Here is a 19,764-nt window from a genome sequence, read left to right on the forward strand (position 1 = left end):
AATGGCGGTTTTTATCGTGCTTTTGAGCACACGAATTCTTAAAGGTGGGCCCAAGGAACAGTTCCCTGAGTAGGGAAAAAAAAATGTATGCCAAGTGTGAAAATCGCTGTTCTGGCTCTGTTTCCAATATGGATTGAACTTCGCATATGTACTATGCGGCAGCTGGCGATAAATGGCTGTCGAAGCGCGCGCGTTACAAGTCCCGCTTCATGCTAGCGCGCCCTCTACACGTGGCGTTGATATTACGTGTCGTCCATGTAGTTCTACCATTGAACGTCATCTGCAGAAACATATATGCTCAAGTTATTTTACGATCGCGCGCTGAGCTTGTTTGGCCCACCGTTCGGAATGCTTACTCACCACGTAGCTACTAAACAGAAACAGAAAAATGTTCGGTTTCTTTTAAAGCTCGGGTTTCAGATCCAGGCTGCTTGTTTTCCTTCTGTTGCCTGCGCTTGCTGGCGACACGGTGAGGGCTTGGTCTCTTGGTCTCCTTGGGGGCCATTTGCGCTACGCTTCGTGCACGAGGCAAAAGAACGAGCGAACAACAAACTGGCCGGTATGGGACGTATGTGTGTGGAAGCGAACGGCAGAGAGCGTCAGGAGTAATCGTATCACGATCGCTTTCCTTCTCTGTCTCTTTCTTTTTTTATTTGCACCCGAGTTCCTCCATCATCGCCTCTCCGTGTTTACGTGCCGGGAATGGTTCACGATCTGCGTGGAGCGGCCGAAACTGTGCTGGAAACGTGCGCGCAGGCGGCACTGCGCTGCTAAGTAATCGGCCCCGAAGATGCGACCGCAGGCAACGACGCTGCCACCCAGGCGACGACGATGGTGGAAGAAGTGCGGGGTGTAGTTGTAGGGGCATTAGAATGCCGCTGCTTTGGTTTGTCACATAGTTTACCTATTTTTTTCCCACGCCGCAGCTCGCCTTGAATTGGCCACTGCACTCTACCCACGCGTCCCATCGGAATGCAGTCTCGCTTCCTTCCCTCCATTCAATCCTTGCCTTCGTCATTCTCCTAGGTTCCAATACGAATTTGCCCGCGTATAGCTGTCCTTTCGACCGTGTGCTTGCGCGTCCCTTTCTTTTATTTTCTTCCGTTTTTATCTCTCTCTCTTTCTCTCTCTCTCAATGCCGCGAGGACGACTTTAGCTCCATCCGCTTCGCGTGCCACTCCCGCACGCTTTCCATCGCTTTCTGGCTTCTTGACGAGTTCTAACAGCCCTCTGCCGCTTTCCTCGGTATGTCGCTTTCTGTATTCCTTGCCACAGTCGTGCTGATTGGGGATTCTCTCACGCACGTCTTCCTTTCACTCGTTCGTGTTTTTTTTTTTCTTCCACTTCTGGCCCCAAGCGCGCTGTCGATCGCGTCCAGCGTCGGTCGCGTCGCGCTCCGCTTGCTGCTGGCGTTCGTCACCCCCCCCATCCTCTTCTCTTTCTCGTCTTTTCGGTACGCAACGCGCGGCCCCTCCGGTTTGGAACGCTGATGGCGGATGTATGGACGCTGCCGCGGCCTGCCCAGAAAGCCCGCGCGTCGTGAGGTGAAAACAAACTGGCCTCGAAACGGCGCACTGCTCGACCGCCCCTTGCTGCTGCCGCCGCCGGCCGCAGCGCGGGCCGGATGTCTAGAGCACGCGCGCTGCTGCGCACAGGCGCACCGAGGCCAGCTCGTGGATTGTTTCGCCCGAGCGAAAGGGAGGATTGTGCGGAAGGCGTCGGTCGGCATGAACGCGGAGCATGCGTGCGCGCACTGTGCCAGATCGGATTGGACCACTCTTCTCCCTAGCGATCGTACCGTCGCTTTCCCCGAAAAAACAGAAAAAGAAAAAAAAAGGAAAAGACGTCAAATAAAATAAAGCTAACCAAAAGATGGCAAATTCTGTTTGCGGTGCATTCCGAAGGCGCGTTTGTTGCGAGTCTCGGATTTGGTTATATAGATTGCTTGCCACGAACACGCACCTTCCGTTTTCGTTGTGCGCGGATGAGTGCGCTTAAAAAAGCAAATGCCTTTGTGTAGTTTTGTTTTGCAATTGGGGACGATTTCACGAAGATTTTCGTTTGTAAGGACTGGTTGTTATAGGCAAGCCACCTTCGCTCATATGTTTTCTACGCGATTGCTCGAGGCCTCTCATTACGAACTGCTTTGCGAATCTGGCACTATTGAGCATAGTTGTAGACAGGTCAAAACAGAGATCTTTCTCTGGTTTAACAAAGTTCGTAAGTCGTTATAGGCTAAACATCACGAACGGAGACAAAAAATTATATTAGTATACAAACGAGTAAGCTCCGTTCGGGGCGACTCCCTTGCACCAACTAGTTGTCCGTTGTTTTCCTAGATGGTCTCGCTACAGTGCGTCGGATTCCTCTTCTAGGACGATGCCGGCGCCGCACACTGGAGAGTCGCCGCCTAGTCAGTCGCCCACGGCGCAGCCAGCCGCATACGCCATTTGGCAGAAACGCGGCGGTGGTTTTCTTCGACGTCGGGCGGGGCCCGACGGCGCGCGATGCACGACAAGCAGGTGTCGGCAGGGAGGAAGGGAACTCATGTGACGTGCGCAGGGTTTCAGAAACCAACAACGGAGAGAAAAAGTGACAAGGAAATGAATGTTCTAAGAAAGAAAAAGTGAACGTGTGGTCGCCAGAGACAGAGAAGGGGAGGAGGTGGAGGGGGGGGGGCAGCGCGAAGGTCGATGGGCTTCGCGAACGGGTTGAGTGAGGGAGAGAGAGAGGAAGGGCTGAACGGCAGGGCCCCCCTTCCCTGCACTGTCGAACCGTAGAAGAAAAGGCCGGCCCGGCGGTGAAATATAACGGCTCCCCCCACTTATCGTTCCCCGACCGGCGGCACCGGGGCGACGCGTACTGCTGCTGTATTCCCTTCTCCGCCAGTATTTACCACTTGCTATAGCAGCACTTCTCTACCCCAAGGCCTCGCTTTCTGTAATAACGCGCGACTAAAACCACTGCGGCACGCGCGGCTGTATTGTCACCCTTATCGCGCGCGCGGATTTTTTTTTTTTTTTTTTTGCCCTCTCTCGACTTCACTCATTAGCGTTCGTCCACGTGGATGAGACACAATAGGTGGAAGTGCCGGGCCAAGGTGAGCGCTCTAAAAAAGAAGGTCGAGTCGCCGTGCGTCTTCTCGTGCCTTTTTTTTTTTCTTTTTTCCCCCTTTCTGTCGCACCGCCGTCGCGCGCATTCTTTTGCGGTTGCCCACCCCCCACCCCTCGACACGGTGTCCCTGCACAGGGCGACCACCCGTTGTGCAATAGCGCCTGTTTGCAGCGGGTGCCTGGAGGCGATGAGGACGCGTGGAACTTGGGAGGCGCGAGACTTGCTCACCCTGCTGGGGGCTGCCTTTAGAAGGGGTCGCTTTGCGGGGGGGGGGGGGGGGTTGCGGTCGTAGACAAGTGCTAGCAATGTAGTACGTGTCACTTGCCTGAAGCAGAACTTCTGTGGTCAAGGTTTCGCATTCATCAGATCGTCGGTGTTCGCTTGAGTCCCTAATTCGAAACTTGGTGCTTGTATGCTTGAACCGGGTGGGAAATTGAGCATTTCGTTTTCGATTTGTTGTGCATTGAATTGAATTCTTGGGTTCTACGCGCCAAAACCACGATTTGATTATGAGGCACGCCGCAGAGGGGGACTCTGGAGTGCCCCCAGTGGACGGGATACAGACGTTTTTTGCATTTCGGCTCCATCGAAATGCGAATATGAGCCGGGATTCGATGTCTCGTGTAGCGGCAAGCTTCGTTACAGCGCAACACAAAACGAGGACAAAAGAAGGTCTAAAACAACGACACACGCCGTGTCGTCGTTTTATAGCGGTAAGCTGTTGAAGAATTTAATGAATTACTAATGCATTGCTTCAGTTAACCTACAACTTGTGATCGCAAAGGATAGAAAGCACTGCGTAATCTTATGTTTTTTTTTTGCTCTTTTCTCGCTCTCACTCTCTTATTTTGTGGAATCAAACTAGAAGAGTTGTCGTAGCCATCCCAGTCATGAGATTGAACTCCTAGGGACAATTTGCGCCGAAGTTGCCATTGACAAGCAGGCCAGTACAACCGCGCTAAGAGTTCACTAAGGTGACTGTTTGGGCATGTGGGTAGGACATGAATTCAGCTTTTTGCGCACAAGACGAGGACACATAAGCGACTAAGACACGCAAGCGTCTTTTTGCCTCAAGACGTTCGAACACTATTCGGTGGGTTCTTGCCTTCGGCGAATCATGAAAAAAAAAATGCACTCGTGTGTCTTGGCCTCTGTCTTGTGCGCAAAAAGCTGCATTAGCGCTGAGACTCTCATAGCTTGAAACATTGGTTATTGGGTGGTTTCCAAGAAATCATGTTTTCATGTACGAAAATGAAGTCAATGATACTGCTAAATACCATATAATAACAATAAGGAAATCAGTTAAAAATAACGCTGCTAAAGAACAGACTAACCTAAGCAAACAGTTTTTTTTTTTTTACAGTTTAACTGAATACATTTTGTTGATATTTCGGCATTGAGGCTTCTCGGCCTAAAAAGAAAACGCAGAGAAATTTATTTAGTCTGCGCACGATATGATTATACGGCGAAGCCGCGTTTTCCTCGTTGTTATCGCTCGTCAAGCGTTCGAGGTCAATTGCGCATAGTCGCCTTGCTTTCTGTTTACAAAAACGTTTCCATTAGGCAGCCACACGAAACGAAACGGGTTTTTCACCTGTCCCCCCCCCCCTTCTTATTTTTTTTCTTTTGCCGTCTTTAGCAATACGTTGTTTTGCGTAGTAAGGTTCTCAGTCATGAAAAGGCCAGATTGAATTGAGGATAAAAGCTTTCGTTTTTCGAGCCAGTGTTCCTTGATCGTCTGAAGCGTAAAATGGATGGTAATCCCGTGAATCTTATCGCCTTTATATGGCCGGTTTGTGAATCGCAGAAATATTGGCCTCAGATGGAGGTAGGAGCTCCAGCTTGGACGCACTTTTCTCTTCATCAGGGGCTCGTGTCTTAGTCATATTGACTTCAATCCACGAATCGCGAATGTTAGCTTGGTGCTAAAGGTCCGCAAGAGTAGTGAATTTACTCTTTAAATTTCAGTTTGGACACTCTAGATTTCGTGTTTTTATTTTAACTACAGTTTCATGCCATATTTCGCGGACATTTGATTGAGAGAGGGCGAGAAATGGAGGAAAGACTGAGAGGTTAGCCAGTGTAAGTAGCGGCTGGCTACGCTGTGCTGCGGAAAGGGGTAAAAGGAGTAAAAGAGTAACCCTATTTACAAAGGAGGGGATAAACATTTAATAACAAATTTCCGGCCGAAATCTGTCTTACCTGTTCCATCAAAGGTGTTCGAGAGTGCCTTGAATGTTAGACTACAAACATTTTTCAGTAAATATTACTCTTCGAGGTTCTCTCGAAGACCTGCAGTTGAGTGCGGCATTTGGTTTTCACGAAAGAAAAACTACAAATGTACGACTATGTACAGCCATGACATACAGTTGCCGTCGTAGTAGTACGCAACGACGCCGGCAGCGCGAGCCCTCAGCAGCAAGTCACGTTCATCAGCGCTTGAATCGCTGAAGTCGAGCCCAGCATCGCGAGCCAATGTGTTGTTGTCAGGGTCGTCCATTGCAACGAGCGTCGAAGTTGGCGTCATAAAATAAAGAACCAGCTTATCGTCGCGCGCTTTCCCTTCCGCTAGCTACGGTAGTTTCGCTTTCGCGCTGTTGTCGGCTCTGTCTTGGCTCTATTTCTGGCCGCGCGTTTGCGTTTTGCGCAGAAAAGCCGTAGCGCCGTCTGCTGGCACCGTTTTACTCGCCGATGGCGCAACTTCACTATGATACCATGACGTCACCACTCCTCGATCGGAGGGCGGGCGATTTGAACTGCGCTAGAGGTACGCGGACGCTTCAGAACGCATTTTCTCTTAAAATAAGAGTCTTCTTCGCATGAAACAAGCGTTTCGGGGTTTCAGGGATGGTATTTCAACAGGCCACGTTGTCTTAATATTAACCTTTAGTGTCCCTTTAAAGAAGTGGCAATACTCCAATATTCGGCTTATTTCGTACTGAGGCGCCCCTGTTGATCCTGCTTTAATCTAATGGTAGGTTCTTAGTCGTTACTCCAGAGCACGAACCTATAGTTGTGGCATCTTCTGGAACACTCGCGTCATGACATTGAGCTCACGTCTTTCCGAAAGGCATCATCGAAGTTTGCACACTTTTCTGGCAGTGGCGACATCATTTTAGACACATTGTTTCCGAACCGCTCCGAACAAGTTTGCGGCACCATCCCTAGCAGCGGTCACGAAATGTATGCCGGCGGTGCATGACCCGGTTGCACGGTAAGCGGCTCGTCATAAGGCGATGTCACTTTAAGCATCATGCGTTTATTTAGGCGCTCTTTGTGTGAGCTGCGCGAGGTTCTCTCGATTTGGCCTGCAGTGCACAAAGTGTTTGCTGGCTTGAGATATACTTCCGGCAGTTTTTTTTTTTCTTCTAGTTTTGAGGACGGGGTGTGTATGTGCGAAGGAGCGTTGAGTTCCAAACGCTTTTCCTCGGCCCCGCGTGCTTCATTTAGTCTGATGATTTTTAAAAAGAATGATGTTGGCGAAATAGTGAGATGCACCATGCTGTCTTCATCTTGGTTTGCGCGTTCTTCCGTGGTTAATTGAGACCATTGTACTGCAGTGGTTCTTTTACGACACACTATGCGTGCATGCGTGGTGCTAACCACACGCAGCCACTGTTCAAAGTGCGTTTCCACCGGCTTTTCATCTGTAATTCATTGGTCTCCGGCTCTATGATGTAACGTTCTGATCGCCGAAGATGCTGAGTAGGCAAGCGAAACAGTAAAAAGGCAAGCGAAAAAGCTATAGTTAAAAAAGGTGTTGCTATCGTTTACCGTAGCTGGTAATGTGGGCACGATGGACACTGTCTCCCACAGTTGAAGGTCAGTCAGAATCGGTGGTAGTACGGTGGTGCGAACTCGAATTCTGTGCCAACGTTACTAGTGCTGAAGTTTTAGACAATAGAATCAAGGTACCCGCCGTGGTTGCTCAGTGGCTATGGTGTTGGGCTGCTGAGCACGAGGTCGCGGGATCGAATCCCGGCCACGGCGGCCGCATTTCGATGTGTGCGAAATGCGAAAACACCCGTGTACTTGGATTTAGGTGCACGTTAAAGCACCCCAGGTGGTCGAAATTTCCGGAGTCCCCCACTACGGCGTGCCTCATAATCACAAAGTGGTTTTGGCATGTTAAAGCCCATAATTTAATTTTAATAGAATCAAGGTGTTTTTTGGATGTCCCGCCTTTTGCTCACTACCCCCCCCCCCCCCCCGCATTCATATTGTTTATTTTTATGGTTAAGAAGTAAATAAATGAATAAAGCCGACTTGCAGGCTCATCTACTTGCGCCCTGCTAAATTTTCAGCTTTTACACGCTACATGCTAGGTTGGCATGGAAATAAAGCCAGCACCCCGGTTCAGGGGGTAGGCGAGAATGAGGTCCCCTCCCACCGACTGTGCCGTCAAAAGGGGCACAGAAAGCTGAGGCCTGCCGCGCCCTTCGCGACCTCGCCGCTGCGTTCAGAGGACACCGAAAAGGTCTTGACTATGCAGACAACGCGAGAGATGGTCCACATGTGTGTCGGGCTTATTGTCGCTTGGAGCGGCACTGCTGTCGGGGTCAGGGTGAACGACACGAGGGCAAGGTCTTTTATTTAGAGATTGGCAGTCACGTGAACGACTACTCCTTTGAGCGACAAAAAAAAAAACAAAAAAAAACATAGGTCATCTTACTTATTAGTTGCTTACGTATTATCTGCTGCGTTTTTTTCTTCTTACATCTGGGCTGTGAGTAATGTCGTAGTACCACAAGGTTTAGTGTTGCTGCGATGACCTTGGGGGGCTGTTCTACAGTCGCGTAACGCGCACCTAAATTACACCGGAGAGATGTTTTTGCATGCCATCCCCGCTGGAATGTGAGCGCCGTGGCCTCCAGAGTGGGATCCTCCCACGACATCGTGTGAAAAGCAAAACGCCACTGAGACACCCCGACGCCCCGTCACGTTGCGTACATGCTATGTAATTGATTTGCCCAGTAATTGCCCAGTAAGCAGTGCGGTTCCATATCGTAGCCGTTTTCTAAGGTCAGTATTTTGAAAGCGTTTATCCGTTACTCTTGGAGATGTATGTGCTCAAATGTTACCGCTTGGAGAGTAAAGATCGCGCAGTAGCTGTGTTTTGTGTCGCATTGGCGAGCCCCAGTGTAACACGGTCACGGCTTGACCATTGACATCTTTTGTAACGTCAGCGCTTGCGAGTGCACTTGCAAATTGCAAATTGCAATTGCAAACTCTCGCAAATTTCGTCCACTTCAGAAGTGGCTCTCTTCGCAACCGCGAGCGTTTCTTTTTTAAATGTAAAATCAGTGTCGTAAATACGATGTTAAAATGGCGTGCCGAGGCACTGCCACCAACACTTGTATATACAATGCCCCGAAGACACAGTGCGCTTGCGTTTGAGGACTCGTTGTCGCTCAGGCGCTCGTTGTCGTCGCAGTGCCTTCGTGCCTTCGCCCGGTCTCTCCGGGGGGGTCTCACGTGCCTTCTCTGGCGCGCCGAGCGTTTTCGCTTGCTCTGTAGCTTTGCCGGCGGGGGGGCCATATTTATTTCCTCCTCGTAACCTTCGCGGCGCACCTCCGCGTCGTCGTCTTTTTTTCCATCCTCGCGCGCACTTGTCTCGTCAAATTTCCCGCATTCCCGGTATCTTTTCTATGCGTGGATTTATCGTCGTACTGCGTTCTCCCTTTATTCCTACCCACCGCCGCCCGCACTACGTCTTACTCGTTTCAAGTGTGGCATCTGTCATCTCCCTCTCTCGCGTTCTATCTCTCTCCACACACACGCGCGCGCACACACACACATACACACACGGGCGCACGCACGCACTGTCCGTGGCCATTCATTTCACCAACCTTTCTTCCTGGGCAAGATGTTTCGCGTATAGCCCTTCTGCACACAACCCTGCGCAATCGTCTTGGGGGGGTGGGGGAATCGGGCAAGCCTTACTTTTTTCTTCTTCCTCTTGGATTAAACACTATAACTCGCGAGAAATAAAGGGAGACAACCAAGAAGCGGGGACACGAACAGCAGCGCTCATCAGCGAGCGACATAATCGTGGTCTTGAGTCGTTTCTCTTTCGTTCCGGTTAGGTAAAAGAAGTCGTGTGTAAGTTCGCTTCGTTCTTATTTCAGAATTCTAGCTGAGTACGCTCTTTTCTTCGTGGCACAACTCTGGCTTTTTTTTTTTTTTCGTATGTACACACACAGCTCGCTATGTTCGCGAAACCTTTCGAATAAGAGCTCTCCTTGCGCAAGTTGGGTCAAATATATTCTTCGGTAATGATGGGTCATTACTTGGAAACGCTTGAGCCTCGCCAATATCAGGAAAAGGCAGCTGGGATGTGCGAAGGCGTGGTACGTAGAAGTGGAGAAGGCGTTCCGGCGGCCTTTTAAGAAAGCTGCGCCGCTTACGAGGACAGTGCGGAAGATGAACAATGGCGCAGAAACACCGCATATTGATCAAGGGAGGTATGCGCCTGTGACCATGTATTTTCGGCATACATGCATACTGATGTACTTGTTATCGCGAGATCATTCGAAAAGTACACGCTGCGCAAATTGTACTTCGTCTTTTTTGCCTGCTGTGGCGTAGATTATACATACGTACATCGTCATTTCAATTAGCACAACAGTACAAATTGCAGGCCAGACAAAGCCTGAGAGCCTTAAAAGGCTGCGCCTTGTATCGCAGGCGAATGTTGGGGAAAGATAGATGTTTGATGTTATACTCATCCGAACATCGCTTGCAGGTCATTTGTACCCAAGCCGGGGCTGGGTGCGAAATTCGATGGAAATACGGAACATGCTAGTGCTACGAAATTATTGGGATGTACATTTATCCTATCCTCAGAAGTGTATGTACTGTACGCCGTAACCGCAAAAAATGGGACAACACGAGGACTTTATGCAAAAATGAACAGAATAGGATCCTGTCTGTTTTGCTGCTTTACCACTGAAATGTGCGTGTGTTGTTTGAAGTGTGCGAGTTCATATGTGCAGCGCGTGTTTGCTTGCAGTACTTCCGAGCTTAACGTTCTTCTTGCCGGCGGTGGCTGCCTGCTTTTGTTTGAGGCAATTTAATTATTGATCTCCGACAATAGGCGCTGGTCCTCATTATAATGGCACCTGAGACAATGTAGAGATCAACTGTGAATAGGTCGGCACCGATAATGCCTCTTCTAGGTCACTGCACGAAATAGAACGAAGTCCACTTACAAAAAGACAATAGAAAACATGGGGGATATTACGTGCATTAGTGGATTTCCACCTCGCACCATCGAAAGATGGTTGACCCGAGGGGTTTTCTAATCACCAAATGTAGGATTAATACGTCCGCCTCGTCGTTCTCGCTGTGCGCCGGGCGAGCCATAACGACATTGCGAGCGCCTGTCTAGTCCCGACCCCGCACGGTTTAGCTCGGGTGCGCTCTGTCACTGCCGTGTACTGCACGAGCGCACGCTTCCTCCCTCGTCTCTCTCTCTCGCCATCTCTGGGCCCTCTCTCCTCTCCCGGCTGCCAGCGGTCTTGTCGCTGATTAATGGGTGAGGTTACCACGCTCGTGTATAATACACGCCGACGAACGCGCCGCGCGGTTTGTTCGCCTTGCGAATGTCCGATGAGGCACGCCGGCTGGCTTGACTGGCTTGTGCTCGCGCCGGCAGCGTGTATGGAGTAATGGGCAAAAAAGGTTTCGTTTTGTGTCGTTCTTTAGTTTCATGCAGCGTAGCGGGAAGTTTCAGAAGTGCGCCCTCGCAAGGCGTTGGCGTAAGTTGCGGGGCGTGTTGTTGTGATTGTGTACGCCGTCTGCGAGTGCTTGACGCTGGACGGGTCGAACAGGCGAGCCCTAATTCGATGAGCTGCTCTGCACCAAGTACGGGGGTGTCTCTTCAGGGGAAAAGGAAAAAAAAATCGTTATCCCGCGTTTTCGGCTGCGTGTGACTTCTGTCGTGGCATCGTCTTTCGTCGTGTATGCAACTGCGAGGGTGCGAGTATCGGCGACCCCCAACAACCGTCCTAATTCGCCCGCCAGCGCCGGCGGTAGTTGCCCTCGAGGCGTGCTTAGCGGCGATGTCGTTGCTTATTAATCCGCTATAAATAATAATAAAAAGAGCAGCGTGCTTCCGCGTGACGGGGGCATTCAGCTCCATCGTTGGCGCTCTTTCTAGTGGTCACGGACGGCGGCTTCGTGACCCCCTGCACAGGAGTTCGCTCCACACTGTTTATTTATTTGTTTCCCGTATGATTGCGGCGCTTCGACGCTCTTATTAGGTGTCCTCTGAGGTTCTTATCAACCGTTCGCCGGTTAGCTAACCTGTTCGTGTTACGTACTACGTACTTGGGCCGCGTGTTTCCACTGAAGGGAATATCCTTTATAATAGAAGTGGGAACCAAGACGTTACTTCAAGGCTTCTGTTGGACGTAAACGCAGCAGACCGTTATCTTCGGGAGTATTGCATAGAGCCGCCTCATTTATTTTACTGCACCCGCCGGTGTGGCCCGGCGGCTCTTGAGCACGATGTCGTTCTCATAGAGGCGGCATTCAAAAACGCCCTGCGTAGTGTACTGTGATTTGAGTTTACGTTGGGGAACTGTATAGGTTATCAAAAAGAATGTGGCATTCCTCTATTAGGATGGGCAGCTTTGTAACATTAAAACCGGTCCCACTGCGTTCCCGTTCCACATTTCAGGACGGACGCTGCGAAGCAGCTTTGCCACCTAGCACGCACATTCTTGTTAGGCTAGTGGAATAACCTCAAATATAAAGCGCGCTGCACTACACCAACTAAATAAACCCTTCACTTAACTCCTGACATCCAGCCGGGCAGCGTCGGCACGATGCATCCCTTCCGTGTCGGCGGTGGTTAGGAGTTGCCTCCACAAAAGCTTATTCTACACTAATTGGAATGACTGACAGCACTGCATGTGGTGTGCGTGGTTGCGAAGAGAACATCGACCACTTATTGGGGCACTGTCCTCAATTTGATTTACGACGATCACTATTCAACGTATGTGGCACGACTGCATGATCGTCCACTTTCCTGCAGAAGCTATTTGAACCAACTTGAACACACTTCCTATCTTTCGTCGGGCCACAAGGCGATGAAGTCACTTTCATGCACGACTGGGGTTTGCGGAACCCCTTTACTGCTCAGCGCTTTCCGCGCGCATGCAGGCATTCAGCGCGTCTTCACTCCCTCTCTCGCTCTCTTTCTAATCTTTCTATTCCCCTTCTCTTTTCTTTACCCATCATAGGGTAACCAACCAGGCGCTTTCCTGGTTAACGTTCCTGCCCTTTCTTCTCACTTTTTTTTTTTAAAGCGAAGCTTTCTTGCCTTTTTTTTTTTCGACTTTTCCATGCTACTGCTTCTGCTGTCAGGCGTGACGCGTCGGGGGATTGTTGAGAGCGTGTATACAGGGTGTCCCAGCTAACTTTAACCAGTCTAAAAATATGCGAATTCCATGTGGCTGGACAGAACCAAGGTAATGTTGTTTGCCGTCGCTTGGAGGTATTCAGATTATTTTTTTCTTTCTTTCTAATTAGATGATTAGTCACTGATATAATCAACTTCTCAAATATTGTAATTATATGAAAAGCGTACACGAAAAAATTGTAGAGCGACATGCAAAAACATCCCGATACAGCTTTCTGTTGCTCAATACGTGCTACACAAGTGTTTTTCCGAGCGTCAAAGAACCCCGCGAATGCACACAAAGTGCCTCAAGCGGCCAGTCACTTGGCACTTTTGCGTGCATTTAGACGTTTAATATTCGAACGGGAGGATGAAAGAAGTGAAAGGAAAGGGAAGATAGCGAGACGCTGGCTGCTGCGTGCTGTGGGCGGTCAGAAGAAAAAGACGCCCTCGTGACTGAGCGTTCGAGGAACGACCACGCGCCTGGCTTCGTCTGGTCCCCATCGCAACAGTAAGCTCTGTGGGTTTTGGGTGTCGGGCAGATTTAGTCCAGTTTTGTAGATACCAAGCAGCGTTTTAAGATAAATTTAATATAATTGTCTGACGCGGAGATAGGGCCACAAATGTCGAGAATTTTTCCCGGGGACTGCCCGGGGCGATCTCCGCCTTGGTCGGCCTCCCTATACCGCTTGATCAAATACCTCTTGAAGCTTTCTTTCGTAGTGGGGTATGCAGCATTCCTGTGGCGCTGGTGCCTTTGTATGGAGGAGCCATCATGCTCAACAACCCGAAGGCAGTGCAGGCGGAACTTCAGGCGGCAACGCATCACTACTTGCACATCACTGATGTACGACAGTTTGGCAGAGGTGGGATTGTTTGCCGTTCGCCAGACTAGGCGTGTTGTGTACGACTTACTTAAGTGCTCATCATTTGGATCGATGCAAGTGAGTGCCTTCATTCCCGCGCATCTTACCTGCACTAAGGGAATAGTTCGTGGTGTAGACTCCTCTTTAAGTCCTGCAGTGACTCTAGAAAAGGTCACCGCGGCTGGGGTAATTGCTGTTTATCGGTGCAACAGAATGGGGGACAATACACGTGTCCCTATTGAGTCAGTAATTGCCACGTTTGCGACCACATCTTGCCCTACTGAGATAAATGTCTGGCTTCTAATTATAGAGTGGACCCCCTTGCCTCACGTCCATTACAATGTCGCAATTGTTGGCGCGCGCTATGGTCATAGCATGGGTAGTTGTTAATCCAGCCTTCATTGTTGCGTCTGCGGCGCTAGCCATTCCGCTAGTGAGTGCTCGGCCCAGTCGGACTCTTGCTGCCTCTGCGGTGGCACTCACAAGACTGATTGCTCAAACTGCCCTGCTAGAACGTAAGAAGTCCAAATATCGGAAGTTATGGACAAAAGGCGCTGCTCACGCCAAGAGGCCATTGCGGTGGCAAAGGAAAGAGCCCATGGTTATGCGAGTGTGACAGCACGACACCAGTCTGTTTCTGATGGAAGCCTGTCAGAGGTAATTGCACAAGCTATTGAGAAGCTTACGGCTGTCAAGAATGGCGAGCCGCTGAGCAGGATTGCCACCTTGCCACCCGATTACGACAAGGGGTGCAAGACGTGCACCTCTCCCTCTCCGTCGCTGCAGCTGCGAGGCGTTCAAAGAAGCGACCTTTGCGCTGGAATCCGCCGCCTTCCTCCAGCCCCTTCGACATTGTGACGGAACTGGTTCGGTGCGTGAACAATGATTCCGGAGTTCCCCAACGCGGAGCTGATTTGACACGCATGGACAAACTGCCGTGGGGACGACGTATTTTGGTGCGTCTCACGTTTTGGCGTGGCACGGAACAACGAGCGACCCTCGATCGGCGTCGATAGTTCCCGGAACGGCACCCTGACAACGTCGTCGTCGGACATCAGAGCGCGGTTGCCTTTGTGTACGTAAACTGGTCTGCAGAGCAGCGGCGCGTTGGTGATGAGTAAACGAACAGTCGCCGCGTCGTAGGACCGGCGGATCGAGTGTATAAAAACTGTGGTTGTGCGAATGCTGAGAACACTTCTCTTGAGCAGTCATGTTAGACTGAGTCACTTCTCTCATGCAGTCCTGTTGGACTAATACTCTTTTTCTCAAGCAGTCATGTTAGACTGATTTAGTTTCTGTAAATAAACCCTTTTTCCTCGTTCTCGATGAGAAACAGTTCTTCACTTCATCAACGATCTCAGCGTAAATAAGTTGGACGACGGCATGGGCCAGCTACCTTCGAATTCATGCCGTACTCCAATCTTGGCAAAGGACCACGGACGATGGGATTGAGCCCCCAATCCTGACACGGCTAAAATTATGGACAGCATTGTAGAAAGCGTCACGGAATGCTTTAATGGACTGATATCCTCAAAGTTAGAACAATTATTACCCACTGCTACTGCTCTTCCATCAAACTCTGACATGAATGCTTGTTTAGCCCACTCTCAGGAAGATGGGGCGATTGCGTCCACAACCCATATAAAGCAAGTCAGGCCCGTTCCAGGTTCATCAAGCAAGGCCACTACTAGCCCAGACAACTCTGAATATCAAGATACTTCAAACATGGAAATTGATGTGAGGGCACAGAAAAGGAGATGTTCTCCCCTTGAGGCTATACCGCTTCAGATTCAGTTAGTAACTCTAAGAAAATCCTCCCTGAAGTCAAACCGAAATGTAATATTTTGGAGGAGGCTGTGGCCTATGCGGTGCTCTCATCAATGGAAGGTAGAGGCTGCAGTAGAACTGCAGATCGATATTCGCTGCTTCTACTGATTTAAACGTTCTATCTTCTCAAATTTCTCCAGATGTAATTTTACTGCAAGAAACTTGGTTAACCCCGGAAAAACTATTTTCTCTGTGCAATTTTAGTTCCTTTCCCCTAGATCGCCCGTCTAGAGGTGGGGGACTGTTAATTATGGTCTCAAGCAAGTTTTGCCACAGGGCAAATATATCATTCCAGCTGATGTCTCCAGAATGTGAAATTCTAGCAGTAGAAATTACCTCCCTCGCAGTAGGCCTTTCTCGTTGGTCAATATATACTTACCCTCGGGTGTGCAGGATATACGCCCACTATAGACTCGGTTTTGACAAAATGCGGTAAAGATATAGTTTTGGCTGGTGACTTAACTCTCATCAGGTATCATGGGGATGCAGGACAAACCAGTGCGGAAAGCGTATATGGGACTGGGCAATCACAAATAACTTTTCGTGTCAAAATTCGGGTTCAGTTACATTTCTTCGCGGACAGTTTAGATCTGTGCTGGATCTTGCGTTTTCGGGTCCAGGTCTTTTTCCCGCTTTCCCGCAGGTTTTATTCTCGCTGTTGTTTAACATCCCACTCAGCTCCATTCCTTATCATCAGAACGTAAACACGTACGTTTGCGCTGATGATATAGCGTTTTTTGCTTCAGCAAGTGATATTCAGTCACTATACGAGTGCTTACAGGAATACTTCGCGAGCAAGAAGCATGGCTGGACAGTATTCGCTTTCCTTAATGTAAATAAGAGTGCCGTTCTTGTCTTTCCTCTACAAGACCCAGTTGTAATATCCCTTTTATACCGCCATTCCACTATCCCACAAGTGGAAAAAGTCGAGTACCTTGGAATTATTTATGATGGAAATCTTAATTGGCGTCATCATATTGAACATATAACTTCAAAAGCTTCCCGTGCAATGGGGATATTAAGAAGGATACGCAGTAATCAATGGGGCATGCGCAGAGACACACTCATAATGATTTACCGCATGTATATCCGACCTATACTAGAGTGCGGCTGTCTGTTATTCTCCGGCGCCTCTGCTTACAAGTTACGTCCACTAGTTTTGCTGGAACGGGAAGCGCTTCGCTTATGTCTGGGGCTACCAAGGTTTGTACCCAACGCTGTGCTCTACAAGGAATCACGACTACCCTCCCTTGAAATGAAATTTAAAATACTCACCGTTCAAACATTCATAAGGCTCTATGAATCCCCACTAAGAAGGTCCCAGTCCATCTTATCAAGCAACGAGCCCAATTTTTTGGAGTCAAATGGCCTCGGTTTCACACGCCACAAGTGATTATATCACAATCGTTATTGAATCCGTTAGATGTAAATATAAATGATGTAATCACGGTAAACAGCATATCAAATTCATTGGTTATTATTTATGATGACTTATACCCAAATAAAGCAAAGCAGCTTCCCTCGCATATTCTTAACGGCTTACTCCAGGATCACTTGAATCAGCTCCACACTAACTTAAATATAGCAACAGATGCTTCGCAGAGTGAGGAAAAGGCCGGAGTTGAAATTTTTTCATCATCATTGGATTGGTATTTTTCTATTCGGCTTCCCGACTTCACTCCAATATACCTAGCCGAATTCCTAGCTGTTGACCTACCTTTGCGTAAGCTACAATCTTCCAGGACAACTGCGGTGATAATCACAGATTCTTTGTCGCTGTGCACCTCACTTACTGCTCCCGGCGAGTCGCATATATTAAAAACTTTGTGCTCACTGGCTCCAAGTCATTTGCGGAGTTTACAATTAATATGGGCACCTGGACACTAAGGCCTATTTATGAATGAAGTGGTAGACAGCTTGGCCAAGGCTTCCATCAGCGGCCCGGTGCTTACCTTTCTTCCAACGGCGGGTTTTATCATGTCTGTCAGGCTTAGAAGATACATCATTTTAACATCAAAATCAAATCTTAAATCATATTCAGAACTACATCACTTACAATTCTCTTGGAGCAGGAAGTTTTGCAAAACAAGACAAACATAAGGGCCGTCTCGTTGGACTCTCCCGTCCAACGAGACGGCGTTGTCGAGTCCCATCTCTAAATTTATACATGCACCGATCTGGTCTGGCAATATCCCCTTTGTGCCATTTTCGCGACTCATTAGAGACGATCAAACACTACTTACTGGAATGCCGGCGTTTGTCCTCTTTGAGAAAGATGACATTAGAAATTACAGTGCGACAGCTTGGCCTGCCATTGAACACTCCGGTACTGCTGTCCTTGAGAGCGTCTGTGCGCGGGCACTCACACAGGAATGTGTGCATCGCCTTAGAAAAATTCGTGATTGAATCAAACCGATTTCATTGTTGACTGTATTATTATTTTCATTCCTCATTTATTGCCTCATTTATATATATTTTTTTTCTCTTGATTGAATGACAGTCTACTGAACCGTTTTGAACTTTCCTCGCTTCAATTTATGCAACATACTTATAGATATTTAAATTCATTACCTGACCACATAAGCAAAGTCTACCCGACTCTTGGCCAATCGCCGCAGTCGATTGGAAGGTCCGCAGTCTGGGACGCCACGCTGGCCTTTGTATGGTCGCGACCCCACACTGCCGTTTGACACCATCCTCCCTTCTGTGCCACGTGTTGCTACTGAGTACGCTCGTGAAGTCATCGATCGCGCTCACATGGCACGTCAAGTCGCCCGATCTCGTTTATTAGCCTCGCAGCATATGCAAAAAGAGCGTTATGACCGATGCCATCGCGATGATAAGTTCGCGCCAGGTGCTTGGGCGCTCTTTTGGTCACCATGTCGTCGGGTTGGCGTCTCCCAGAAGCTTCTATCTCGCTACACAGGGCCTTATGAAGTCCTACGTCAAGTTAACGATGTAAATTACGAGATTTCGCCGTTACAGTTTGACGCATTCTCAAGTCCGACGCCTGTTGACGTCGGGTACGTTTCGCTGCTGAAGCCGTACTTCGCTCGCAATTTTTCGCCTACCATGCGCCGAGACGGCGCTTCAGCACCCGGGGGTCCTCTTACGGAAGGATATAACAATACCATATAACAATACCATAACAATATCATCTCGCCACCCTCGTATTGCACTGAATCCTGAACAACTGAAGCAACATTCGCCGTCCACACCACCGCCAATTAGTCAGTCAAAGCAAACAGCACAGAAAGCTTCGCTTCCATCGATTCCTACAGTGCGTGAGATCCGCATTATTTGTGAAGAACCGGTGTGTCGGAATTTCAGCACACGTTAAGAGCAGTACTCGCCAATTTGTTTCTGGCATCTGTCCCGCTAACCACAGTCCGTGTATTAGGTCACATTTGTTACCGCTGTTAAAGCACAACCAGTGGTGGAAAAAAAAAGGGGGGGGGGGGAAAGTGGCCGAGCAGTCTCCCTTGCTTCAAGAACGACGTGACGGTCGCGGGCGTGGACGCGTCGTAACTTCACGAACCGAACTGCTTCGGGAAAGGGAAGTGAGATGGTGTCGAAAGAAAATTAAGGGGAGAGAAAAAAATAGAACAAAGGCGAGGAGGAGGGTTTGTAACGGGGGGTGGGCTGAGCAGCTCTGGGACTTGACGCTGGGACCGTGTCAAACTGCCCCGGAAACATGGTGAAACTCTCCCGTCCACCGCAGCTGTTGACTCGCCGTGCCTCCTCTTCCTCCTTCAGAACCCCCTCCCCCTCTCCGCGCCCCGCGCTTTTGTCGCGTATAGTGTGCGTTTTGTCTTCCCCGAGTTATTTTTAATGTATTTCCCATCATGTCTTCGTTTGCTTCGCTTTTTTTTTTTCGTCAGTTTCTCCGTCGTTCCAGAAGAGGCCGAACAGCCGCTCGGTCGGTCGTAGTGCAGCGGCATACATGGCGGCAAAGGGACCGGCTCGCACTCGACAAGACGCAGGCGGCGCGTGTAGAAACGGGGGGAAGGGGGGTCGTTTCGAGCGGCGCTTCTTTGAGAGCGGCCGCTTCTTTCGCCCCGCGAAGAGAGCTGCAAGGTGCTTGCCAGCGCTCTCCAAATCTGTATCCCCCCACTCCCCCCACCCGCCCCTCCCCCCACAACCTTACTTCATCTCTCCAGTCCCTGGCGGCTGTCTGGCCCACTGGGGTTATGCGCGGCGTGCCGTGGTTGAGTATGGGGCCCCGTCCCGTCGTTTCCGCGATGATCCTGCGAAGTCCATCCAGGGGGAGCTGGTTCTCGCGCTGTGTTCCGTCTACCGAGATGTTCCCAGAGAGTGGTGGCGCGTACATTCGCTGAATGCAGTGTGTTTGGTGTCGAACGTCAGAAAAAAACGTGTTTGAGGGGGGAAGGCGAGAAAGAGACAGTGTCGCAGCCGTTTAAAACTTTACGAATAATAATTCTCGCGCCTGGTCGCACGACGCCGAATAATATGCATTTTTCAAGCAGTACTATATTACGAAAGTTTGCTGCAAGTAATTGCACGAGAGGTGCGTTCTGAAAGTTGGTGGTG

At 49.5% G+C, this 19,764-nt stretch overlaps 1 protein-coding gene across 8 annotated transcripts in view; it reads left to right on the forward strand.

Annotated features, from left to right (window-relative positions):
• LOC139052213 (rap guanine nucleotide exchange factor 2-like) overlaps positions 1 to 19,764 on the forward strand; it is a 784,545-nt gene that overhangs the window by 679,611 nt on the left and 85,170 nt on the right. Inside the window, exon 1 of one of the 8 annotated variants that reach the window (XM_070529306.1) lies at positions 13,008 to 13,031. The exons of the other annotated variants lie outside the window; for them this stretch is intronic. The gene's annotated coding sequence lies outside the window, so the exon portion shown is untranslated. Of the gene's footprint in view, positions 1 to 13,007; positions 13,032 to 19,764 lie in introns of those variants that run through there. 8 annotated transcript variants of the gene reach the window in all.

Source organism: Dermacentor albipictus, unplaced genomic scaffold, assembly GCF_038994185.2.
Source record: "Dermacentor albipictus isolate Rhodes 1998 colony unplaced genomic scaffold, USDA_Dalb.pri_finalv2 scaffold_20, whole genome shotgun sequence".
NCBI lineage: Eukaryota > Metazoa > Arthropoda > Arachnida > Ixodida > Ixodidae > Dermacentor > Dermacentor albipictus.